We start from the raw sequence: 27874 nt of genomic DNA, 5'->3' as shown, positions 1-27874 counted from the left end.
TGTGAAATAAAAGGTTGATGATCTTGCATCCCATTAAGAAGATTCTTAGATGTTGCCTGTTCAAATATTGTTTCTGCCTCATTCTCTCTTTCCTACTCCTAGAACTCGAATTATGTGTTTATATTACATTTACAATTATTGATACGTCTGTCTTCAGCCTAGTTTCTGTCTTATATTTGCTTCATTGTGCTACTCTGTATTTGTATCCAAGTGTATCCCATATTTTGAAGCTTCCTATAGGTCTAGTTTTTAAAATTTATTAAGTCCATTTTTTTCAATTTTTATTTTATTTTGTTTTTTCTATGTGGGTCTGTTTTTATGTTCTGTTTATTTCTTTGTTTTTCCATACTTGATATTATCTCCTGAAATGCAGCATAATTTTTGATTGAATGCTATGCTGTAGGTTTGTTTGTGTTTTGGTAGGGAGTGCGAAGAGGGGCAGTTTTTCTTAATCCACTCAGATTTTCAGAGTTCCGCTTCTGTTTGGTAAGGATCAATCTATCCTTCTTACTAAAGAAATAGCCTTAGGGGGTTGCAGATGAAAGCCTCGGGGGCTTAATGAGGCTTATATAAAGCTATCTCATCGCTATCTTTCTTCGTGGGATATGAACTTCAATTTCTGCAGTCCCAGGCATGTGGGACTGCCTAGAGCTCTGTTGGAAGAGTCTCTCAGACTCGCAGCATCCTCCCTTTTTTTTTTTGCTTGGCTTCTCTCTGCCTACAGGCTTGTGTTTAGGAATAAGCAAATGAATTAAAGTCAACACTGGCAAAAATTGGGCTTAACTGTGCTCTTCTTCTTTCTGGGATGCTTGCTTTTCAGATGCTCACTGCTTTATTAGCTGAAGCTGTCAAAAAGATTAAAATATATATATATATCCAGCTTTATCATTGTTTTTGGTGGGTGGTTTGCTCTGATAGAAGGTAGTACTTCTTAGATGGAAGCATGACTCCTGTATTTCATCTTAAGATTTTTAGTTCTATTAGACTTTATAATTATTAATTATTACCAGAAATTATTTTCAGAGTAAATAAGCAAACTTGTGATGTAAATGATTAAATTATAAAACACGATGGAGGGGGTCCTGAATGGAGCGAGATGGCGTCTGCCGGCAGCGTTGCTCAGGTGGTCAAGCCACATATTCCATTGATAAGGTTCCCCAGTAGAAGAGACAGCCCTAAACTCAATGAATCAGATGCCTTGAGATCAGCAGGAAGACCATATCACTCACCTGCAATTTCACAGTGGTCTATGGGAAGGAACTCACCAGGTTTGCTGATTCAGATACTGCAGAAGTAATAAAATCTTTACCTCAGTAATACAGAAGGAAACCTATGTCTCAAAAAGAAATCAAATTTATCCAACATGGAGGTTTAGAATAATCACTGATAAGGCTGCTGTTTTCTAATTAGATAAAAGAATTATCTTTACAATAAAGGGGATTTGCAAATGACAAATTAGAAAATTCTGTAAAAAAAGTGAAAGAAAATTTAGATGGACACTTGTATCTCCCAATTTAGGTATCTTGGTCAGCTTTTCCACAAGCTTACCTAAGTATTTATAAGTTTTATAATTATCAAAGCATACATTTTTAAATGTTAGCCTATTGGTTTAATCTTATCAAGTTTTACCATGCTTGAACTATTGAAAACAACATCATGTTTTCCTAATTTCACTTTTCTTTCAGGTGCTTAGAGTTGGAAAGAATTTATCAGGCAGAAATACTGCTGATTAGGATCAGTGAAATAATGACTCCTTTTTTTTTCTCAATTCTTTGATACTTCTTACATTGACAAGGTTACTGGAATATAAATGACTTGATAAGCATATACTACTTTAATGGATAAAAATATAGACAAGGTGAAACGGGTGACTTTGTGGTATTGAGACTGGGGAGATAATGCCAAAGATCATTATTTGTAGTGTACATTCAGAAAAAAAATGTAAAAGTATAAAATGGAAAATAAATGAAGAATTCAGTGACTATAGCAGAGGAATAAATATTAAACTAGAAATTGCGATTACATTTTTGTGGGTGTTAAAATTTGGTGCTTTTTGGATTATTTTAACATTTTGATTGTGATGATGTATGCAAATTGTGATAACCCCATAACTTTCTCAAACTTGATGTCTGAAAGCCTCATAAAATTAACCTAAATATTTACCTTCCTAAAGCAATTTATGAAACTTTAGTAAGGTCTTCCTGAGCCAGGAGTGTGCTATCATTCTGTAAGTAAAGGTTCACAACACCAAATAAACTCTCTTCCACATCTTAAAAAAACATGTCATGGTTAGGGACAGGTGTCAACTTGGCCAAGTTGTGGTACCTGTTCATCTGACTGGGCAAGCGCTGGCCTGTCTGTTGCAATGAGGACATTTCATAGGATTAGGTCATGATCACATCGGCTACATCCACAGCTGATTCCATTTGTAATCAGCCAAAGGGGAGTGTCTTCTGCAATTAGTGATGCTAAAGGCAATCATGGGAAGCCTTTTAAGGAGGACTCAGAGGAGACAGGTGCCATTCCTGCTTTGGTTGGTGAGCCTCTCCTGTGGAGTTCATCCAGGCCATCCATCGGAGTCATCGGCTTCGCAGCCTGCCCTGTGGATTTTGGACTCTGCATTCTTACGGTCACGTGAGACACTTTCATAAATTTTATATTTGCAAGTGTTCCTTGTTGATTCTGTTTCTCTAGAGAACCCTAACTAATACATCTTGGTACCAGGAGTGGTTCTTAAGGAACAGAATCTTAAAAATGGGTTTTTATGAATGGTTTTCTACTCTGACTGGACTCAGAGACACAAAGGACTCTGATCCCTGTAATCAGAATGACACTCCCAATCCATGGAGTGAGTTGGCAAAGGAGATAGTCAAAATATCATCGTTCGATTCTCCTAATGTTTTGCTTGTACGAAGCCAGACTCTGGGGGATAATGTTTTTGACACCTTTACAGCGTTTTGTAGAAATAAGAGTTATAGAGATGTTGGTTGGTTGTTGTTAAGATACACTGTCTACATTAAGGGGTGAAAGGGATGGGCTTAAGGCTTCAAACGAGAAGCTTAAATGCCGTCTGAAAGATGTAGAGGTTTCTATGAGTATCCTGAAGGAAAATCTTATTTCCTGTAGCTGTAGACTTGAGATCTCTGAAAATCAGACTCAGAATTTTATTGTTAGAGTAGCAACTTTACAACGTAAACTGAAATCTCAGTCTTGCAGCATGGTGTCTGCCGTTAAAGTGAGGGCATTGATTGGAAAGGAGTGGGACCCTGAAAAATGGGATGGTGACATATGGATTGATAATGATGTTGGGGGTGAGGTTGAAACCCTAGACCATGCTGAGCCTTCTTTAGATAACCCTGTAATAGTCTGCCCTGAGGACATAGCCGCCCCACCTCCAGCCTGCCTTGAGGAATTGGCCACCCAACCTCCTCCTGAAGGGATTAGCCCTAGAGTTATTAATCCTGTTTCACCAGATGAAACTGCAAATGAAGGCCCTGAAGCAAATGGCTTGGAAGATATTTCTAATTCTTTTCATGACCCACCCCCACCACCCCTCATTTCTTCTAGACCTATAACTAGACTAAAGTCCCAACAGGCCCCTAAAGGTGAGGTACAAAGTATCACACATGAGGAGGTACGTTATACTCCAAAAGAACTCTGTGAGTTTTCCAATTTATATAGACAGAAATCAGGGGAATATGTGTGGCAATGGATTTTAAGAGTGTGGGATAATGGTGGGAGGAATATAAGGCTGGATCAGGCTGAATTTATTGATATGGGCCCACTAAGCAGAGATTCTGCATTCAATGTTATAGCTAGAGCAGTTAGAAAAGGTGTTAACAGCTTGTTTGGGTGGTTGGTTGAAACATGGATCAAAAGGTGGCCAACATTACTCGAGGTTGAAATGCCAGAACTGCCCTGGTATAATGTAGATGAGGGGATTCAGAGGCTTAGAGAGATTGGAATGTTAGAGTGGATTTATCATGCAAAGCCTGCTCTTACACCCCAGGAATGTCCAGGGGATGCACCTTTTACCAGAACAGTGAGAAATAAGTTTGTGAGACTAGCACCATCATCCCTCAAGAGCTCTGTGGTTGCACTTCTCTGTAGGTCAGATATTACTGTAGGAACTGCTGTCACTGAGCTGGAATCCTTAAACACAATGCGGATGACAGGATCCTGAGTTGGCAGAAGCCAGGTGGCAGCACTTAATCACCAAAGACAGGGTAGATGCGGCTATTATAATAGACAACAAACTCAAAGGAAGCATCAAAATTATATGACATGCAGAGATTTGTGGCATTGGCTAGTAAATCATGGGGTGCCTAGAAATACAATAGAAGGGCAGTCTACTAAATTCTTGTTGGAGCTGTATAAACAAAAGAGTTCTAGGTCAAGGGAACAGAAGTCTAACCTGAATTACAAAAGCACAGAGTCACGGCCCCTTAATCAATTTCCAGACTTACTTGAAACAGTTTACAGACCCTGAGCCCCTTGAATGAAGGGGAGGCCAGGTCCCTATGGGGGAGAAACCTGTTACACTGCCACAAATTTATACTGTTAACCTTCCTCTAAGTCTTCCCCAAGGAGACCGACGGCCTTTTACCAGGGTAACTGTGCATTGGGGAAAAGGGAATGATCAGATATTTTTGGGATTATTAGACACTGGTTCAGAAGTGACATTAATTCCAGGGGACCCAAAATGTCACTCTGGACCACTAGTCAGAGTGGTGGTTTATGGAGGCCAGGTGATCAATGGAGTTTTAGCTCAGGTCCGTCTCACAGTGGGTCCAGTGGGCCCGCGAACCCATCCTGTAGTTATTTCCCTAGTTCCGGAATGTATAATTGGCATAGACATACTGAGCAACTGGCAGAATCCCCACGTTGGTTCTCTAACTCGTGCAGTGAGGGCTATTATGGTGGGAAAGGCTAAGTGGAAGCCACTAGAACTGCCCCTACCAAGCAAAATAGTAAATCAAAAGCAATACCGTATTCCTGGAGGGATTGCAGAGCTTACTGCCACTCTTAAGGACTTGAAAGATGCAGGGGTGGTGATTCCCACCACATTCCCATTCAATTCTCCTATTTTGCCTGTGCAGAAAACAGATGGGTCTTGGAGAATGACAGTGGATTATCGTAAACTCAACCAGGTGGTAACTCCAATTGCAGCTGCTGTTCCAGATGTAGTATCATTGCTTGAGCAAATTAATACATCCCCTGGTACCTGGTATGCAGCTATTGATCTGGCAAATGCTTTTTTCTCAATAGTTATTAGTAAGGACCACCAGATACAGTTTGCATTCAGCTGGCAAGGTCAGCAATATACTTTCACTGTCCTACCTCAGGGGTGTATCAACTCTCCAGCCCTATGTCATAATATGTTCGCAGAGACCTTGATCATTTATGCCTCCCACAAGACATCACACTGGTCCATTATATTGATGATATCATGTTGATTGGACCTAGTGAGCAAGAAGTAGCAACTACTCTAGATTTACTGGTAAGGCATTTGCGTGTCAGAGGATGGGAGATAAATCCAACCAAAATACAGGGGCCTTCCACCTCAGTAAAATTTCTAGGTGTCCAGTGGTGTGGGGCATGTCAAGATATCCCTTCTAAGGTGAAGGATAAATTGCTGCATCTGGCCCCTCCCACAACCAAAAAAGAGGCACAACACCTAGTTGGTCTTTTTGGATTTTGGTGACAACATATTCCTCATTTGGGTGTGCTACTCCGGCCCATTTATCAAGTGACCAGAAAAGTTGCTAATTTTGAGTGGGGACCTGAACAAGAGGAGGCTCTGCGACAGGTCCAGGCTGCTGTGCAAGCTGCTCTGCCACTTGGGCCATATGATCCAGCAGATCCAATGGTGCTGGAAGTGTTAGTGGCAAATAGAGATGCTGTCTGGAGCCTTTGGCAGGCCCCTATAGGAGAATCACAATGCAGACCCTTAGGATTTTGGAGCAAAGCCTTACCATCTGCTGCAGATAACTACTCTCCTTTTGAGAAACAGCTTTTGGCCTACTACTGGGCCTTAGTAGAGACTGAACGTTTAACCATGGGCCACCAAGTTACCATGAGACCTGAGTTGCCTATCATGAGTTGGGTGTTGTCTGACCCACCAAGCCATAAAGTTGAGCATGCACAGCAGCACTCTATTGTAAAATGGAAATGGTATATATGAGATAGAGCCAGAGCAGGTCCTTAAGGCACAAGTAAGTTACATGAAGAAGTGGCACAAATGCCCATGGTTTCCACTCCTGCTGCCACATTACCTTCTCTTTCCCAAACCAGAGCTATGGCCTATTGGGGAGTTCCTTACAGTGAATTGACTGAGGAAGAGAAAACTCGGGCCTGGTTTACAGATGGTTCAGCGTGATATGCAGGTACCACCCGAAGGTGGACAGCTGCAGCATTACAACCCCTTTCTGGGGTGTCCTTGAAGGACAGTGGTGAGGGGAAATCCTCCCAGTAGGCAGAACTTCGAGCAGTGCACCTGGTTGTTCATTTTGCTTGGAAGGAAAACTGGCCAGAGGTGCATTTGTATACTGATTCATGGGCTGTTGCTAATGGTTTGGCTGGATGGTCAGGGACTTGGAAAGACCATAATTGGAAAATTGGTGACAAAGAGGTCTGGGGAAGGAGTATGTGGATAGACCTTTCTGAGTGGGCTAAAAACATGAAGATATTTGTGTCCCATGTGAATGCACACCAGAGGGTGACTTCAGCAGAGGAAGATTTTAATAATCAAGTGGATAAGATGACCCATTCTGTGGATACCAGTCAGCCTCTTTCCCCAGCAACTCCTGTTATTGCCCAATGGGCTCATGAACAAGGTGGTCATGGTGGTAGGGATGGAGGTTATGCATGGGCTCAGCAACATGGACTTCCACTCACCAAGGCTGACCCGGCTACAGCCACTGCTGAGTGCCCAATCTGCCAGCAGCAGAGACCCACACTCAGCCCCCGATATGGCACCATTCCCCGTGTGACCAGCCAGCTACATGGTGGCAGGTTGATTACATTGGGCCACTCCCTTCATGGAAGGGGCAGCGATTTGTTCTAACTGGAATAGACACATACTCTGGATATGGGTTTGCTTTCCCTGCACGCAATGCTTCTGCCAAAACTACTATCCGTGGGCTTACAGAATGCCTTATCCATCGTCATGGTATTCCACATAGCATTGCTTCGGATCAAGGAACACACTTCACAGCAAATGAAGTGCGAGAATGGGCACATGCTCATGGTATTCCACATAGCATTGCTTCGGACCAAGGAACACACTTCACAGCAAATGAAGTGCGAGAATAGGCACATGCTCATGGAATTCTGTGGTCTTACCATGTTCCCCATCATCCAGAAGCAGCTGGATTGATAGAACGGTGGAATGGCCTTTTGAAAACTCAATTACGGTGCCAACTAGGTGGCAAAAACTTGAAAGGCTGGGGTAATGTTCTCCAGGAAGCTGTGTATGCTCTGAATCAGCATCCGCTGTATGGTGCTGTTTCTCCCATAGCCAGGATCCATGGGTCCAGGACAAGGGGTGGAAATGGGTGTGGTGCCACTCACTATTACCCCTAGTGATCCACTAGGAAAATTTTTGCTTCCTGTCCCTACTACCCTGAGTTCTACTGGTCTGCAGGTTTTAGTTCCAAAACGGGGTGTGCTTCCTCCAGTAGAAACAACAGTGATACCACTGAACTGGAAGTTAAGATTGCCACCTGGTCACTTTGGGCTACTTATGCCTCTGGATCAACACACCAAGAAGGGGATTACATTATTGTCTGGGGTAATTGACCCTGACTATCAGAAGGAAGTAGGACTGCAACTACATAATGGAGGTAAAGAAGAGTTTTCTTGGAATATAGGAGATCCCCTGGGGCGTCTATTAGTACTACCATGCCCTGTGATTAAAATCAATGGAAAACTGCAACAACACAATCCAGGCAGGACTACTAATGGCTCTGAAACTTCAGGAATGAAGGTTTGGGTCACCCCACCAGGCAAAGAACCACGGCCAGCTGAAGTGCTTGCTGAGGGGAAAGGGAACATGGAATGGGTAGTGGAAGAAGGTAGTGATAAATATGAACTTTGGCCATGTGATCAGTTACAGAAACGAGGACTGTAATGCTGTTTTGTTCATGTTATACTATTTAAGTTGTAAGATATCAAGTTTAAGAATGAATGTTGCCCAAGGATTTGCACCCTATTCTGGAGAGATTTAATGTGTTTCCAGTTATATGCAGGACAGTTAAGTATTGTCAGGTAAAAGAAAAAATGTGTGCTTATTTGTTTTCATTTGGAAATTAAGTATGGTCTAAGGTGATATATGTATATATATATATATATATATATATATATATATATATATATATATATATAGGTGCCAAGTTGACAAGGGGTGGACTGTCATGGTTAGGGACAGGTGTCAACTTGGCCAAGTTGTGGTACCTGTTCATCTGATTGGGCAAGCGCTGGCCTGTCTGTTGCAATGAGGACATTTCATAGGATTAGGTCATGATCACGTTAGCTACATCCACAGCTGATTCCATTTGTAATCAGCCAAAGGGGAGTGTCTTCCGCAATTAGTGATGCTAAATGCAATCATGGGAAGCCTTTTAAGGAGGACTCAGAGGAGACAGGTTCCATTCCTGCTTTGGCTGGTGAGCCTCTCCTGTGGAGTTCATCCAGGCCATCCATCGGAGTCATCGGCTTCACAGCCTGCCCTGTGGATTTTGGACTCTGCGTTCCTATGGTCACATGAGACACTTTCATAAATTTTATATTTGCAAGTGTTCCCTGTTGATTCTGTTTCTCTAGAGAACCCTAACCAATACAAAACACAATGGAGAGACAGCGAGAAAGGAATAGTTTACTTTAACTTATTAATTAAGAGAAGTATTCTGGAGTAGGGGATGCCTGCGCTGAGTTGGCAGAGATTATATTAGCAAATAGAAGGGCATGGCAGGAAGAAGGCTAGAGCATACAGTGGCCCCCCACAACCGTTCTAACTCTTGGAACCTCATTTCAGGTGGTCCTTACCACTGCATGACGTTTAAGGATCTAACATGTTTCTGTTCTCTGGCTTCAGTTGTCATCCATGTGCTGACTGCTCCCCACTCAGTATTTCTATATCAACCACCTATCCTTCATTCTAGACTGGTGTCACAAAATACCTGCTCCACCTGCCACTAAAAATTCCCAAAATTCAAGCCAGCTTCTTCCTTTCCCCAAAATGAAAAGTTTATACAGATTTTCCATATTCAGTAAATGAAGATTTGGCACATAGTTGCTCAAGACTGAAACCTGGAAATCATACTTGGTTCATTTTTTTCCTACCTCAACCCCCACTCTTACTCAGTCTTGTTAATTTACCTCCTTAATATCTCTTATCTATCTACATCTCTGTTAATTTATTACTACTATTCTAACCAAAGTCCATCATCATCTCCTAACTGGACTACTGTGATAGACTTCTAAGGGGTTTTTCAGCATCTACTCATACTTCCCTTCCATCTATTTTGTAATCAGAATTTTAAGTATAAAACATACAGTTGATCATGCCATTTGTCTGCTTGAAATCCACCTATTGCCCTTAGTTGAAATCCCATAAGATCATTCCAAAGTTCTCCATAATCAAACCTCTACTTAACTCTCCAGTCTCATCTCCTGAAATCTTTTATCTTTTTTCTTTTGTCCCAGTCGGCCTGTACTTCTTCTTTTTCATCTTATTCAGATGCCACAGTTCTTTGAGCTTGTGGTTTCCTCATTTGGGTAAACTCTTCCTTACCTTTTTGCCTGACAAATTATTATATTTAACTTATTTTCTAAGGGAAGTCTTCTGAAGACTCCCAGAAAGTAAATTAGACTATTTTGTCATATATTTCTATAGTTATCCCTTATAGCATTCATCAAAACTCCCTTCAGAATTGTCTTGTGATAGAATGAATTTGACTATACCATACTCTATCCCTCTATTTATTGATGTACTTGTAGTAGAGAAGCTTCTGATTCCTTTAAACAGCATCAAATTTTCAAGATTTGAGGGATCTGTCTCTGTAGAGTTGACTCAAGCTTCCAGTCCCAGCTCTGATCTTCAAGATTTATCTTGTCCTTGGTGATCACTTATTAATTCTACTCCTGGGAACATGTATTAAGAAATTTACCTAAAGGTTTAATAAAATTAAGTCCAGATACTTTGATGTTACTAGTGGAAGAATAATCTCTAATCATAAAAGGATTCTAGGAGGATTGGTTGGACCTCATAATCGTTCATGGGTGGAGATGACATCTTTTCACTCAGAATCTTCCATTAATTCCCTTAATGTTTGGCAGCAGGGGGAGCTTACACCTTTTCAATCACATTGAGTTGTTTTCCACAGAATCTACTTATGAGAAATCTATTATATTTTCATAAAAATAAGTTCATTCTCTCCCCTGATAGAGTGACTTAAATCTTTAAATGGTTTGTGTGCAGTAGAACCACTTTTAGCAAAGAACTTCATTTAAAGCTCAATGTATATATTGTAACTTCCACTGGTTGAAGCCTGTATGTGGAGAGAATTGGGGTCCTATTGTCTGAACCTTTCTCTTTCCCTATTGCAGTCCATGAAGCACAGCTACAGAGCTATTGCATATATATGTGATTTGATCTGGCTATCATCCAGTGGAAGATAGCCAGATTCCAGGCATACATATCACTACTCACCTATCCCATGATTTTGGCAGACATTTCTAAGATATCACATTCTTACTTTCTAAGCTTGAGACCACAATAGCCTCTGATTAATTTTCAGTGTTTACACCATGCAGCCACTTTAGTTATTGAGAATCAGCCTATAAAGAAAAACCTATTTGCCATCTGTGATTAGCATAAACTCCTTCATTTTACATTAGGTGAAGCAACAGTTCCCTAGTGTAAACTTACTTTCCCAAAGTCACACATGCTAGAAGGTAATGGAATCAGAGCGAGGAACGTCTCTATTGTCAGTTCTCTTACGGTGAATTCTCTATGCTTTCATGTCCTTAGAAAGATTTTTCTCAAATGTTATTATTTAAGGGGGAAGGTATGATTCATTTTGCAAAATATTATTTTATTTTGCATTCTAAAGTAAGAATGTGATATCTTTCATATATGTGTGTGTATGTGTATAACTCATTGATGAATTAACAAGCTCATGGAAGGGACAATTCAAAACAAGATTTTTCTCCAATTTCGTGTAAAAATATTTATTTTAATATATGCTGGGCTGTGCTTTTGCTAGGGCTAGAGGTACTTTTATAACTCAATGTCATCATTAAATGATTTTTAAAATAATACATTAATGTGTTATTACATAATACGTTCTGTCCTCATATGTTAACTTTCCTGAGTGAGAGCACTTGTTTTATAAATGTGTTATTCCATCACTAGGTGGCTGAATTTGATTAGAGTGTGGAATAAGAGGAAGAAGCATGTGATATTAGGATCAGAGATAGGAAAGTTGGAATTTCAGGGGAAAGGTTTATTCTTGTGAAGGTCTAAACGTCAAAGCATTAAAACGTTTTCATTCTATAAAGTAGTTCTAAGCTGAAACAATTCATTTTCTATTTCATTTCAAAACATCTTTGGCAGAAACTTAAAGACTTACAGCCCTCACTGAACTTTACCTTGGTCTTTAAATGTAATATCCTAATGTGAATAATCTTGGCAGCATAAATATGTTGACTATTTAACAGGCTGATATTCTGTCTGATTTTATATTTTCTTCTTGTACGCTGACACTTGAGCCTAATTATAGGCACAGCTTTAGGAATGCATTATTTAAAACCCCAAAAAGACTATTTTGCATTAGGGAATTTAAAAAATCCCTTTACTTTGGAAAATAGAGAGCCAACTGATTTTCAGAAAGTCCCCTTCATATTTAAGATAACAATTTTTGTAGGGAATGTTTGGCAAATTCTCATATAAAATATCTGCAGAGTCACCATGCTGCAGCTCTTTGTTTATGCATAAGTAGTATATGAATTAAGTACATCCTTTACTTAAACTGCTACAAGGAATGAAAGATGTAGGTTTTGAGTGTTCACAAGGGAGCAGTACGACGTTAATGATTTGATGGATAGCTTGGCTATCAGCTCTTAAAATAATTATGTTTTGTAAATGGAATGCATAAAGAACTCATCAGTAACTCTGTGGTATAGTAATGCATACAGAAAAGCTAATGCAGTCAGCTTTCGCATATAAGCTTAGTTTCTGCAGTGTTACTCAGAAAGACACTATATTATCTGGAGAACTATTGTAAATATATTATGCAATCAACACACCCTCATTGTAAAGCTTTTCTTAGCATTTGTATTTTATATCTCTTGTTTCCTGGTTTTAATTGCAGTCAAAATATTATAAAATTTTTACAAACTTCCTATTGCAATAGCATCTTTCTAAGGTGGTTTTGTAAAACATCCTTTACTCTAGAAGAGCTGCATATTTAAATTATGTTAGGAGTCGTACGTCTCTCCCGGTTGTCCAGGACAGTGTCTACCTGAGGGCCCATGGAATCAGGAAAGGAGAAGGATTTGCCCAGAAACTGCTCTTAATTGTTGAACTTTCCTTTTGGGATCGCTCATAACATTAATTAAGGACTATATTATCATTATTTTTCAAATGAAAAAATAAATAGGCTAATAGGAGATGATCTGACATTTAGCCTTTTCTCTTTTAATAAATGTTTCATGTTGTAACCTCAAAAAAATTACATTATGTTCTCCTTATTTTTATGAAGAATCACAAAATTATTTAATTTACTTTTAAGGTAAAACATGCTATTGTGGTAAGAGATACATAAAACACAGGTTAGTGCTGTTTTTGTGCAACTGACAGATGAAACTTGACTTTTAGACTCAGACATACCTGGTTTTGCGTTCTAGTATTAATTGTGAAACCTTGGGCAACATATTTATTCTTTCTAAATCTGTTTTATAATTTCTGAAGTTGGTATTAATAATATATTTAATAGGTTTATATGGATTAGGTTAGATATTTCATGATAAGAACCGAGGATTTCATTGTTTTACGGAGAAAGCATTTCGTATATGGCAGTTGCTATTGTCACTACTGTTCTTGATCTTATCGTTATGAAATCATGCTAAACGCTTCCATTGTCCCACTTCACCTCCATGAAGAAATTCTGACTACCAAGTTTTGTATTGCTACGTATGTATACAATATGCTGCATATACTTGTATATATATGTCACTATATGTATATAATGGTTCATAGCCTATGAATATATAAATAAGATTAAAAAGGGATCTTTATAATGAGTGACTAGACAGTTAATACAAAGGGAAGATTGAACATAAAGTTATGAAAATCATAGCCCTAAACTGCTTAACACATTTCATTGGCTCCTGATTACAAATAAATTCCAAACTCCATGGTCTCACATAGGTTGACAGAGACAGATAAATAACAGAATTATAAAAGCCACAGCAGAGCTAAGAACAAATTTATATGGACAACACTGAAAATTAATAACTACATTGACAAGGAGAATGAATATATGGTCAAAACTGACAGGTATTAAAGGTAAGTGGGAATTTTCCAGGTAAGAACAGGAGAAAATACATTCAGAGCCTCAGGAATAGCATATGCAAGAATGGATTTTAGACAAGAAAAAAAGGTTCTGTAACATTGGTTCATTGTCAAAAAAAGTTGTAAGTTACCCAGAGGTCCAAAAACATGAGAATTTTAAAACTAAAATTGGGTTTACTCATGTAATACAATATTTACAGTTGTGAAAATTTTTGAACTTTGAAATGGGAAATTGATGTTAGTGTAATGTTATGTTTAACAAGTAGGACAACTATATATTAATTATATAGTACAATCTCAATTTTGTAAATATGTACATTGAAAAGACTAGAAGGAAATATATCATAAATTTTAGTATTCATATTGAGTGTGATTGAATTGTAGAAAATTTTAATGTTACTTGTTAAAACTTATTTTTAAAATTCTCTATAATGAAAATGAATTGGTCTCTCTAATGATTGATCATTTATGAATTTTAGAATTCAAGCAAAAAACCCATAAAATTAATAATATTTAATTAAGGGAGGGCATTGGGCTGGGAATTCAAGTTTGGTAATATCACCTGATACATAACTGCTGAAGTTGAGGAGATAGAATTGGACAATAAAGATAATGGGTAATGTTTTAAGAAAAGAAAATAGTCCTCTTTTCTTAACAGAGTCTGAGATGAGCAGTGGCATAAAACTCCCATTTGACAGATGAAACTTTATTTTCTCATTTCCCAACTTTAATTTTATGTTCTTAATATGATATTCAGGGATAATTTTTCAGGATGGTCTTCAAAGACATTATATCTTTAACTCTGTCCATTCTTCTATTCAATCCATCTAAGGAATTTTTTATTTCAATATTTTATATATTTTTAAATTTATAGCTTTGTAACTGAATCTTTTTCATAACTTTTTTCCTGCTTTATAACACTGTACTTCATCATGGATATATTTGTTTAAGCTACTGGAATGAAATATACCAGAAATGGAATGGCTTTTATAAATGGAATTTAATAAATTGCAAGTTTACAGTTCTAAGCCTAAGAAAATGTTCAAGCTAAGGCATCTAGGAGAAGATACATTAGTTCAAGAAAGGCCGATGGGTCTGGAACACCTGTCAGCTGGGAAGTCGTGTGGCTGGCATCTGCTGCTCCCTTGCTCCTGGGCTCTGTTGCTTTCTGCCTCTGTTTCTGTGGGGGCTCCTCACTTTGATTCTCTGGGGCTGGTTTTCATCTCTTGGCTTCCCTTGGCTCTCTCCAGGTTCTGGCTTGCTTAACATCTTGTAGCAGCATCTGCTGGGCTCTAAGCATCTTCAAACATCAATGTCTCTGTTCTCTGAAGCAACTGTTCTCTAAGCGTCTACATCTACTCTCTCTCTATTGGCTCTCTACAAAATGTTTCCTCTTTTAAAGGACCCCAGTAAACTAATCAAAACCTTGAATGGGTGGAGTCATATCTCACCTAATTAAAAGGTCACACTCACAATTGGGCATGCCACATCTCTGTTGAGATAATCTAATCAACTATTTCTGCCCCACAGTGTTGATCAGGATTAAAAGAAATGGCTACTCCCACAAGATTGAATCAGGATTAAAACATGGCTTTTCTGGAGTACACAATACTTTACTGGCACAGTGGATATGTTTCTTTTCTTTATTTTTCTACATATATTGAATGTACTCTTACTCTACTGCTAAGATTCTTCTAGTCCTTCTCTTTCCTTAGCCATGAGTTTTGACATTTCCATTTGTTGGATCTAGTTCAGTGACTAGCATTCTCTAAAAATATTAATGATTCTTGATTATGGCTTTATATTCTTTGTCAGAATTCTTGAGGTTGAAATGGAATCTTTCTGTGGTACCTTTTCTTCACTCTTTACCTTTCAATACTTTTAAGAACTTTTTATGAAAAGAGATGGAGTTTTCTTTCCAGTTTATAAAAATAATAATAGATCAATCAAATAAATTTTATCAAATATAGTTTTTCCAAGAAATGTCTATCAGAAATTCATAACTGTGTTTTTCCTTTCACATCCAAGAGGTAACTAGGGGGAATTTTGTTTTGCTTCTATCTTGTTGTCTTATAAATGATTGAGTTTTGGCTATTACAATTATTTAAATTTTTCCACTTTAGTTTTAGCTGATTTGCATTGTGTTCAGAGCTTGGGATTTCATTTATGGCTTATAAAACTAAAAACATTTTTGATAAACAGAAATTAATTGAACAGTTTATTATGTTATTTAAAACATTTCAAACAAATATTCTACATTGCTTTAAAAAGGAGCTGAACAATTAGATTGATTTTAAATTTTTGAGGGAAAAATATTTCCCAGATTATTTTATTCTATTAATGTACTTAAAACTAATAGAAATAGAGAGACTCAATCACTGTGTATTTTAGGAATAGAATATCCTGTACTTCATAGCTATCAGAATGCTTTGGTGGTTACCATAATCCCTGATCTACTACTCAAAGCTCATTTGGGAACAATTTCTGATGGCAAGACCTTAATAACAAGAATGTCATAGAGCAACTTCCAGAATGCCAGTTCATAAGTCATTGTAAACCATCACTTGAATAAATATAAATTGGTTCTGTTACTTTTGCAACAAATAATTCTATTGAGGGAAGAAAAACAAACCCCAAATCTTCTTACTGCTGAATATTTTCATGCTATATAAATGTTTAAAGCATATTGCTTTGAAGCAAATCAAAACTATTAGCTTTCTTGGAATACATGCATTTCTATTAGGCTCTTTTCTGTATTAAATTAAAGTGGATTTAACTGTAAAATTTTACATTAGAATACAATATTGCTAATTTAATTAATTAATGTTAATTAGTTGGATTTTTCTTAATGTCCAAAGCATTTACAAACATATATTTCTGTGATATATATCCTTTGACCAGTCAAAAAAAAGTCTTGCCGGTAGTATTTTATCTTCTTTGATTCTGGTCTAAATTTGAAGTGATATTTTGTGAGGCTAAGGAGAAAATACATTTGAAGAAATCAATGGAGAGGTTCAGTTTAGATGGAGAAACAAGAAAAATTGTACTTTCATCCTTTATTTTAAGTTATTTATGGAAAATATACATGTGGGCTATAAAAGAATTCTTGGGGCATTATAAAATGGTCTTTGGGAAGTCAGCAGAGAAAGTTGTAATTGTAGAGGTTTTAAATGTCTGACTGCATAAGCCATTTGGGAATAGAGACCATATAATGAGTAATGATCTTTCAAGACAATGGGCAGGATGACCTAATGAGACATTTCTATTTCCAAAGTCTGTGAACCCTACAGTTTGATTGCACAAGGCAGGAATTTTGTCAGAGGGAGTTATATGGTGAAATCCCATGCATTGCTTTGAAAACCATGGGCTAGTGGCCCATCCAGCAGAGTAATGATGTGTAAAAAGCAATTGAAAGCCCAATAAAATTGGCCTACTGTGCATAAAGGAGGCAAAATATAATTTTATTATCCACTCTAAATTGTATATTGCTTAGAAATGGACCCATATACTGCCCATTTAGAGAAAACTTAATCTCTTTCTGGGATAAGTAATGTTTTCATTGAACAATGTCCATCTTCATAATAGTTGTGAATAAAAATAAAATCTTGCATCCTAATTGGTGCTAGTAAAATCTAGTTAATTAAAATGATTTATCTTTTGCAGAAATTTCTCTTTTAAAATAAATACCTAATTTATCAATGTCTAAAGTAGTAGAAATTATTACCTGATAAGTTTATTTACTTTTCTATCAAATAGACTATAACTTAAATCTTGAATTTATTATGTGCACTTTAAATAGTCTTTTTATGGTTCTATTTTCTTGGGCATTTTTTCATAAATAATATGCTACTGTACACTCAGTATTCAGAAATTCCCTCAGTGATCTATTTTTTCTTTCCTCTCTCTTTGTCTTTTTATGACACCCCCCCCCCCCTTTTCTCTCCTAGCCTTTCTCCCTTCCCTTAGCATACTTCTTGTCAGCTCTGAAGAATCTATAAGGAAAGGAAGGAAAGAGATTTGAAGAGTCCTTGTGGCAACCTTTATTCGTCATTACCATAGTTTTTTGTTTCTTTTTTTCTCATGCCCTCAAGCCTCATCCCATCTGTCTCCAGGAATCCTCTCCACACCGAGGGCCCTACATGCCCTAGACCCCTCCCCCACCCAGCCCTCCTCTCCTCATTTCCCGTGCTAGCTGCCCGGCACTGTAGGAAGCCCGCTTCCACTGCTCCTTGCCAATCCACAGGACGCAACTGACAGGAGGATGAACCAGGCTTTTTTCGTTTTACTGATCAAGTACTTCTCAGAGTAATCTCAGCTAGGGCCCACTGTCTGCTGCTATCCTGGATAATTTCCTGAATATCTGCTCAGATGGTGTTCCAAATTTCCTTAGTAACTTCCTGGGAAATACCAGCTTCCTATCCTTTTTAAACACCTTAAAATAACAACAGAGCTTATTTATTTTAAAATAGTCTATTATTTTATCTTTTTTATTCTTTGATATAAAAATTTGATACCCAAATATTTTTATTTTTATTATACATTGTTTTAGTGGATGTGTGTCAGTGTAGAGTGTGAGCTGTGTAGAAGTGTGAACAAGGTGTTTTGCAAATGAAGGCCTATAACTTTTTTTAATGGAGTCTTTGTTATGCATGGTCAATGTTAAAAATGTGAAAAATATAGAATCTGTTGCTTATGAAGTCCTTTGAATACTCTAGCTGCAGAGATGCAAGATCTAGTTCATTGCTATGTATGAGTACAGAATTTCATCTAGTCATATAATTTGGACGTTGTTCTCTTTACCAGAGTCATAATAGTGAAATCATACTGTATCTATCTTTTTATGTCTGGCTTATTTCATTCAGCATTATAACCTCTAAGTTCATCCATGTTGTTATATGTTTCAGGACTTCATTTTGTATTACTGATGCGGAATATTCCATCATGTGTAGATACTGCATTTCATTTATCCACTTGTCGGTTGATGGGTACTTGGATTGTTTCCATCTTTTGGCAATTATGATTAGTACCACTATGAACATTGGTGTACAAATGTCTGTTCATGTCACAGCTTGCAGCACTTCTGGGTATGTATCTAGTATTGGTATTGCCAGATCATAGGGCAACTCAATATTTAATTTTCTATGGAGCTGCCAAACTGTCTTCCATAGCGACTGAACAAGTGTTCCAGCCTTTCTTCTAGGTGTGAGATGATATCTTATTGTGGTTTTGATTTGCATTTCCCTCATAGCTAATGAAGATGAGCATCTCTTCGTGTTTTTTTTTTAGCCATTTATATTTGCTCTTCAGAAAAAGGTCCATTCATATCTTTTTCCCATTTTATAATTGTTATTTGTTCGTTTGTTGTTGAGTCTTATAATTTCTTTATGTACACAAGATTTCAAACCTTTATGCAATATGTGGTTACCAAATATTTTCTCCCATTGAGTTGTCTGCCCCTTCACCTTTTGGCAAACTCTTTGGAGACACGGAAGCATTTAATTCTGGGGAGTTCCCATTTACCTATTTTTTCTTTTGCTTTAGGCGTAAAGTTCAAGAAACTGATGCTTATTACTGGGTCTTGAAGATGTTTCCCTATATTTTATTCTATGAATTTTATGGTGCTGGCTCTTATATTTAGGTCTTTGACCCATATTGAGCCAATTTTTATATGGGGTATAAGATATACCCCATCAGAATGAAAGTCCTCTTTCATTCTTTTAGCTATTGATATCCAATTCTCCCAAGCCCAATAGACAAAAAGACTATTTTGTCCCAATTCAGTGGATTTAAGGGTTTGTCAGAGATTAATTGACTATAGATTTGATGGTCAAACTCCACGCTTTCAATTCAGTTCCATTGGTTGATACTGTCTTTGTGCCAATACCATGATGTTTTGACCACTGTGGCTTTGTGGCAACCATTATGGTTGGGTAGTGCTAGTCTCCCCACTTCGCTGGTCATTTTAGGAAATCTTCAGTTACTTGAGAGTTCTTTCCCATCCAGATAAATTTGATAACTAGCCTTTCCAAATCTTCAAAATAGGTTTTTGGAATTTTTGTTGGTATTGCATTAAATCTGTAGATCATTTTGGATAGAACTAACATCTTAACAGCATTCAACCTTCCTATCCATGAGCACAGAATGTCTTTCCATCTACTAACTAACATTTTCTTTGATTTTTTTTTTTTTTTTTGCATGGGCAGGCACCAGGAATTGAACCTGGGTCTCTGAAACATCAGGTGAAAATTCTACCTGTTGAGCCATGTCTCACTGCCCCTTTGATTTCTTTTAAGAATGTTTTATAGTTTTCTGTGTACAAGTCTTGTATATCACTAGTTAAATTTACTCCTAAATAATTTATTCTTTTAGTGGCTATTTGGAATGGAAATCTTTCCTTTGTTCTCTCCTCAGCAAGGTCATTGCTTGCATACGGAAACATTACTGGTTTTTATACATTATTTTTGTATCCTACCACTTTGCCAAATTTGTTTATTAGCTCAAATAGCTTTGTTGTGGATTTCTCAGCATTTTCCACTATACAAACATGTCGTCTGCAAATAATGAAAGTTTTATTTCTTCCCTTCCTATTTGGATGCCTCTTATTCCCCTCTCCTGCCTAATCACTCTAGCTAGAACTTCTAGTACAATTTTCAATAATAGTGGTAACAATGGGCAGCCTTGTCTCATTCCTAATATTGGTAGGAATGCTTTCGATCTCCATTGAGAATGGTGCTGATCATGTGTTTTCATATATGCCCTTTTTGATATTGAGGAAGTTTTCTTTGATTCCTACATTTTGAAGTCTTTTTATCAAAAAGGGTTGCTGAATTTTGTCAAATGATTTTTCAGCATCCATCACTACAATCATGTTATTTTCCCCTTCCGATTTGTTAATGTGCTGCATTACATTGATTGATTTTCTTATGTTGAACTAACCTTGCTTTCCTGGTATAAACCCAACTTGGTCATGATATATAATTTTTAAATATATGGTTGGATTCAATTTCCTAAAATTTTGTTGAAAGTTTTTGCTTCTATGTTCATTAAGGAGATTGGTCTATAATTTTCCTTTCTTGTAGCATCTTTATCCGGTTTTGGTATGAGAGTGATGTTTGCTTCATAAAATGAGTTTGATATTTCTTCAATTTTTTGGAAGATTTTGAACAAAATTGGTGTCAGTTCTTTTTGAAATGTTTGATAAAATTCCTCTGTAAAGTCGTCTGTATCTGGGCTTTTCTTTGCAGGAAGATTTTTGATCACTCATCGGATCTCTTTTCTTGTGATCGGTTTGTTGAGATTTTCTGTTTCTTCTCAAGTCAGTGTTGATTTTTCATATGTTTCTAGAAATTTGTCCATTTCATCTACGTTATCTAGTTTTTTGGCATATAGTTGTTCATAATATCCACTTATGATATTTAAAATTTTTTTGAGATCCATGGTCAGGGCCTCTCTCATTTCTGATTTTGTTTATTTACATCCTGTTCTAGTTTGATAGTTGCTGGAATGCAATATACCAGAAACAAAATGGTTTTAAAAAAGGGGAATTTGATAAGTTGCCAGTTTACAGTTCTAAGGCTGAGAAAATGTCCCAATTAAAGCAAGTCTATAGAAATCTCCAGTCTGAGGCACACAGGGAAAGATATCTTGATTCTGGAAGTCTGATGAAGTTCAGGCTTTCTCTCTCATGTGGAAAGGCACATGGCTAACACAGCATCTGGTAGCTTCCTCTCCAGGCCTCTTGCTTCATCAAGCTCCCCAGGAGGCATTTCCCTTCTTCATCTGCAGAGGCCACTGGCTGGTGGACTCTGTGCTTCTCTCATCCTTCTGTTGGGGTTCTGAAGCTCTCTCCTCCTTCTCAAAAGGGAACTCTTTACAAAATGTCTCCTCGTTTATAAGATTCCAGTAAACTAATCAAGAAACACATAGAATGGGTGGAGACACATCTTCATGTAATCAAGTTTAATACCCATAATTGATTGAGTTGCATCTCCACGTGGAGATAACCTAATCAAGTTTCCAACCTATAGCGTGGAACAGGAATTAGAAGAAACCATTGCACCCACAAGACTGATTAGGATTAAAACATGGCTTTTCTAGGGTACATAAATCCTTTCAAACAAGCACACACCCTTGCTCTTTTCTCTTTTTCAGTCTAGATAGTGGTCCATAAATTTTATTTGGGATTTGTTGGGCTTGTTTGGCTTGTGTATTTATGAATTTTATAAGGGTTGGGAAGTTTTCCCCCATAATCTCTTCAACTAGCCTTCCTATCCCTTTATTCTTCTCTTCCCCTTTTAGGGTACCAATAATTCTTATATTTGTATGCTTCATGTTGTCTTTCATTTCCCTGAGATCTTGTTCTGTTTTTTTCATCTTGCCATTTGCTGTTTTGTGCATTCAAGTTCAATTATCTTGTCTTCTAATTCACTTATTATTGCTTCTGCTTCTTCAAATTTGCTGTTCTTTGTCTCTAGTACACTTTTAATTAGGTCTACAGTATCTTTCATCTCTGTGATATCTGCTATTTTTCTATTTATTCTTACAAATTCTTTTTTTTCTTTCTTTCTTTCTTTTTTTTTTTTAACATGGGCAGGCACCAGGAATCGAACCCGGGTCCTCGGGCACGGCAGGCAAGTGTTCTTGCCTGCTGAGCCACCATGGCCTGCCCCAAATTCTTTTTTTATGCTCTCCCAATGCTCTCTTGATATCCTTTATGATGTCATGAATATCCTTGATTAGTTTTTCTAAATTCTATGACCCCTCTGGAGATTTAATTTGGTCATTTGACTGGACCATATTTGCTTGAATTTTCACATGCTTTGCGATCTTCTGTTGCAAACAGGACATTTGTCTTGATAAGGTTATTTTGCAATTTGATATCCTTCAGTAGTCTAAGGTTTTGTATCAACTTGAGTTTGTGTTGGAGGTCCCCTTTGGATTTAGTTTATGGGTCTATTCCCACCAAATGAAGTCCCAGATCTCAAGGGGGGATTGCAATTCTACTTGATGCACTATTAAAAGTTACACAGGGAGGGAATTTACCAGCCTTACTTTATGCTTCTTCCCAGTAGATGGTGTGCTTGAGCCACCTTTCCTCCTCAGGCCTGCTTCTCCCCAGTTGCAGGTACCAGCTGAGTGAATGAAGACCCAATACAATTCTAGCCAGGGCCGGTGGTCTCATTGTGTGCTGAAAACTGCCAACCCTGGGGCTGGGGGCTGGACAGAAGGCATCTTGGTGGGGCCCCACTTGTGTACCTAATAGGTCTGGTGATCCACAGACACTTACTTGGGAAGATATTGGTTTTGTGGAGTGGGACTGGGTATTTCAGCTTTCCCTTCCCACAGTCAATCTGGAAATGTCTGGGGGCTGGTCACAGCATTCAGTTTGGCCAGGCTCCTTGGCATCACCTCTCTGTCCTCACACACCTGAGGTCTCCAGACCCTCCATGGGGAAGGCAGAGTGGTATCAGGATCCAGCAAGTCTCTTTTACTGGTTATCTGTCTGACCAATATGACTCTGCATCTCCCCCTCCTCCCAAGGCAGGGTCCCCAAGTCTCCACCAAAAAAACCAGGCACCCACAGCAGCCTGTCCTGGGAGTGGGGAACAGGCACTGTAAACTGGCAAAATGGGATCTGTGCATGGGAAAGCAAATCTGCTGGCTTCTGAGTTCCCCATGGGAACTCCTGGCTGCAGAGCTGTGAGGGAAGATCTCCCAAGCCAGCTGTTGGGGACAGGATGAGATCATGACTAAGTACACTCACCCCATCCTTTCCATCCCAATTTCTCTGCTTTTTCATTCAGGGCCTCCCAATAGAGAGTAGACGACACTCTACAGTCACTCACAGCCTGGAACTGATGTATGGGTCCTTTTTTCTGTCCTGTCTCTTGCGGCTGCATGGAACTGGAGTGAACTCATCTCTACCTATTTTACCATCTTCCTGGGTACTCCCCCTCAAGTTATCTAGTAAAATGTCATTTTTGGTTATGAAATGTTTTTTATATGATATATAAAATTTTCATAGGTACTTCTATTTTACAAAATAAGAATTATTTTTGTAATTTTATTTGAAATAATCTCAAACCTAGTTTTCAAGAACAGTTCAATGAAATTGTAAATATTCTTTACCCAGATTCAGCATTTGTTTATATTTTATCCCATCTGTTTTACTCTTCTCTTTTTCTCCATATATATAAACTATATAATATATATATGCATTTTTCAATATAGTTATATATATATTTTCTAGACCACTGTCAAGGAGCATAATAACTTGGAGTTTTTATACCATTTATTGTTAAAATTTCAGTATATATTTCCTAAGAACATTGAAATTCTCTTAGTCACAATATAAACTTAAGAAATTTTATACTGATGCTGTAGTATTCTCAGATACATTTCCCATATTCAAATTTTGGCAAGTCAATTTCCTTAATCGCCTGGTTCAGGGTCCAAGCCAGTATTAAGCATTATATTTAATTGTCATTTCTCATTAATCCCCTTTAATGGAGTCACTCCTCAGCCTTTCTTTGTCTCTTCTGATTTAACATTTTGATGAGTACAAGCTAGGTATTTTTTAGAATGTCTCTCAATTTGGGTTTGCCTGAATTTCTGTATGATTATATTTGACTTATGAATTTTTGGCAGGAATTCCGTGGTGATGTTCTGTCCTTTACAATGTATTCTATTAGGCACATGAAAGTTTGTTCCAATATTTGTGATAACTTTTATCACTAACTTAAGGTATTTTTAATTTAATTGGCAAGTAGGTATTTTGAGGCTCTATTAATACCCTGTTCCTCATCACACTTTTACCCACTATTTAGAGTATCTCTGAAGATTTTTATAACTTCATAACTCCTCTATATTTATTAGCTGGCCTTGTACTATAAGGAATCATTTTCCTTCTCTATCCTTTATTCAGCCATCATTTAAATTAGGTACTATCATGAAATCTTGTTTTGTTCAGTGGACAACACTTGATTAGCTTTATTTATTTTCATGCTGAAATTGTCCCATATGTGGCCACTTTAAGCTGCTTCATATGTCCTTATGATAGCTTCCATCACTTTTAGGTGGAAGAGATGTTCAGGTCTCTACTCATACTTTCCCTATCCTAGCCCTGAAATCAGCAATTTTACCAAAAGAGACTTGTTTCCTTTTAATGGAAATGGTATTTTGAAACCAAGTCATGGACTTTAGGTATACTCCTTACTGCTGGTAGATCGTGACTTCTAGACACGATGAATGAAAAAAGCATCTCTGCATTATGCATACTCATTGTTACTCATGTGCCACTGCCTACAGGACCACTCAGTTGTCAGAACTACATATCTGTGTTTGGGTATGTGTGTGTGTGTGTGTGTGTGTGTGTGTGTGTGTGTGTGTGTGTACACACACACCACAAGATTGGCTCGGGAGTAAAACATGGCTTTTCTAGGGTACATAATAATGCTTTAAAACCAGCACAACATCCTTGCCATTTTACCAAATTAGCGGAAAGCATTCAGCATTTCACAATTTAGTATGCCCTTTAGCAGTAGGTGTTTTTTTTAACGATACCATTTATTAGATTGACAAATTCCTGTCCTTCTAGTTTGCTGGGAGTTTTATTTGTTGGTAGCAGTGGGAGCAAAACATAGTGAATATAATTAATAGAACTGAATTTATACATGGTTAAAGGGGAAATTTTAGGTTGTATATATGTCACTAGAATACAAATAAAACAAAAACAAGACAAACAAAAAAGTTCTATTTGGGCATACATTGAGTAGCCATATAAAAATATTTCCCTTTATTCTGTTAAGGCAGTGAGTTACCTGATATCTCAAGAGCTGAACAATCATCTTAATCCTGGGCTAAACTGCACTTGGTCGTAATATGTTATCTTCTTGTGTATTTTTTAATACCACAAAAGATGCCCATGTTGTAATATATTATATTCTTTTTATCTTAAATGGCAGAAGAAATTTTGCAGATGTGATTAAACTAAGGAATTGAGATGGGGCAATTACCTTGGATTATCCAGGTGGGCCAAATAGGATCAGAAAGGTCCATATTAAGAAGGAACAGGAGAGTCAGGTACAATTCACCTACAATTCGAGGAGTGCAGGCGGCCTCTAGGAGCTAGAAGAGTGAAGGAATGTATTCTCGCCTGGAGTGTCTACAACCATGCAAATGGATGATATGCTGCCGACACTGTGACTTTAGCCTAGTGAAACCCATTTGGACTTCTTAAAGATAATGCATTTGTGTTGTTTTAAGTCACTACATTTGTGGTCATTTGGTACAGCAACAATAGGAAACTATTTTGATTTGCTGATATTTTATAAAGGATTTTTGCAATTATACCAATAGGGATATTGGTCTGCATTTTTTCCTTTTTCTTACTTTGTTACAATTTTGTATTAAGGCTGTGGTAACCTTATTAAGCAAATTTGGAATGTTTCCTGCTTCTCTATGATTGAAATATTGGTGTTACTTCTTTTTAAATATATGGTAAAGATCACCGGTGAGATATCCGGCCCTGCATTTTACTTTGTTGGAGGATTGTGAAAGTAAATTCAATGTATTTAACACAGTGGTTTTCCAACTTTGTTACATTTAAGAATCATCTAGAGGGCTTGTAAAAACACAGATTGATGAGACCCAGGGTTTCTGGAGTTTCTGATTCAGTGGATCTTGGGTAGAGATGTTATTTACAACTCTTTACATTATGTGATCATTTTTAGTGTTTCATCTGGTGATTAAAATATGAATCCTTAACACAACGTACTTTGAATTAATATCTTACTACCACAAGGAAAATGAAGAAAATTGCAAAAGCATTGTTCCATATACCGTCCACAGTTTGTGTTTTTTGTTTTATATATATATGAAATATAACTTTCATAATTTAAAATATGCATATACATATAAATATATGCATATATTGGCTTCAGTCAAATCTCTTTTTAAAGAAACTAAAAGAAAATAATATATATTATTTCATATTTATTCACAATTACCATTTCTGTGGCTCTTTAATCCTTTCTATAAGTTCATATTTCCAGTTGGCACCACTTCCTGTCAGCCAGAAAAAAAAAATCATCGTTTAGTATTTCTTGTAGTGCAGGGCCGCTGGCAATACATTAGTACATTTTCTTGTATCTGAAAATGCCCTTATTTGAGCTCCATTTTTGAGGACTATTTTTGTTGTCAATATTTTATTTCATCATTTAAAATAATGATATTTCATTGTGTTCTGGTTTTATTGGTTTTCATTGCATTCTGATATCTTTTTCTTACGTGTAATTAGCCATCATCCTTGGTTTGTTTTTCTGTTTGTAATATATGTGTTTTCTCTTTCTGCTTCCAATATTTCAGTTTATCTGTAGTTGAAACAGTTTTAATCTGGTGCACTCAGGTGAAGTTTTCTTTGATTTATTCTGTTTGAAGTTTGCTGAAATTCTTGGATTGGTAAATTTATTCTTTTTCTAATGCATCTGAGAAGTTTTGAGCCATTATTTCTTCAAAACATTTAAACCCATTTAATCCCTTTCCCACCTCCATCCCATACACTCCAATTTTAATTACATTATATTTCTTGTTGTGGTATAGGTGAGTGGAGACTTTCTTCATTTATTTATTTTCAGGGTTTTTTTTTTCTCACTATTCTTCAGATTGTATAATTTCTATTGAACCATATTTCAATTGACTGATTTTATTCTTCTGTCATTTCCTCGCTGCTGTTGGACTCATCAAGTAAATTTTTATACTAAATTATGGGTATAGGGTTGGAATAATTCTAGAATTCAAGTGTTTTGAATAGTTTTGATGTATGTTTAAATCCCTCACTTCTTCATTAGTTGTTACCATGTTTCTCCTTAAGTCCTTAAACATATTCAAATGGCTGCCCCTTTTCTGCTAACTCCAACATCTAAGTCATCTCAAGATCATTTTTAATTGACTATTTTTCTCTTGAATTAGGGTCAAAGTTTTACTATTTCGTGGTATGTCTTGCAATTTTGAAGATTTTCTGGATATTGTAAATAAAAATTGCAGGGAATGTGGATTATGCCATCTTTTTAGAATTGTTTAGTTTTGTTCTGACGGTCAGTTAAAGCACTAGCAGATTTTTGTCTGGCTTAACTGGCTTGGTCTTATTCTCTGTTAGAGCAGGTATGTTGCTGTTTTGAACTTTGTTCTGGGGATGTCCTTTCTCTAAGTTATAGTATTTACTACCAAAAGATACCATTCCTTGGGTCTCAACTGAATGCCTGAGCTGCTCGGTGGTCTCTCAACACTGGGTGTTCTGGA

General features: G+C 37.2%; 1 long non-coding RNA gene and 1 pseudogene across 4 annotated transcripts in view; both read left to right on the top strand.

Moving 5' to 3' along the window:
* LOC143654786 (uncharacterized) overlaps positions 1 to 27874 on the top strand; it is a 119602-nt gene that overhangs the window by 3859 nt on the left and 87869 nt on the right. For all 4 annotated transcript variants that reach the window (XR_013161950.1, XR_013161947.1, XR_013161949.1 and 1 more), the window contains one exon: positions 23380 to 23520. This is a non-coding gene — a long non-coding RNA (uncharacterized LOC143654786). The remainder of the gene's footprint in view (positions 1 to 23379; positions 23521 to 27874) is intronic.
* On the top strand, positions 390 to 1380 carry LOC143656449 (alpha-ketoglutarate dehydrogenase component 4 pseudogene; annotated as a pseudogene).

The sequence above is a fragment of the Tamandua tetradactyla genome, chromosome 14 (genome assembly GCF_023851605.1).
Source record: "Tamandua tetradactyla isolate mTamTet1 chromosome 14, mTamTet1.pri, whole genome shotgun sequence".
NCBI lineage: Eukaryota > Metazoa > Chordata > Mammalia > Pilosa > Myrmecophagidae > Tamandua > Tamandua tetradactyla.
The sequence above is the reverse complement of the archived record's forward strand: the minus strand, read 5'-3'. Positions and strand labels throughout refer to the sequence as shown.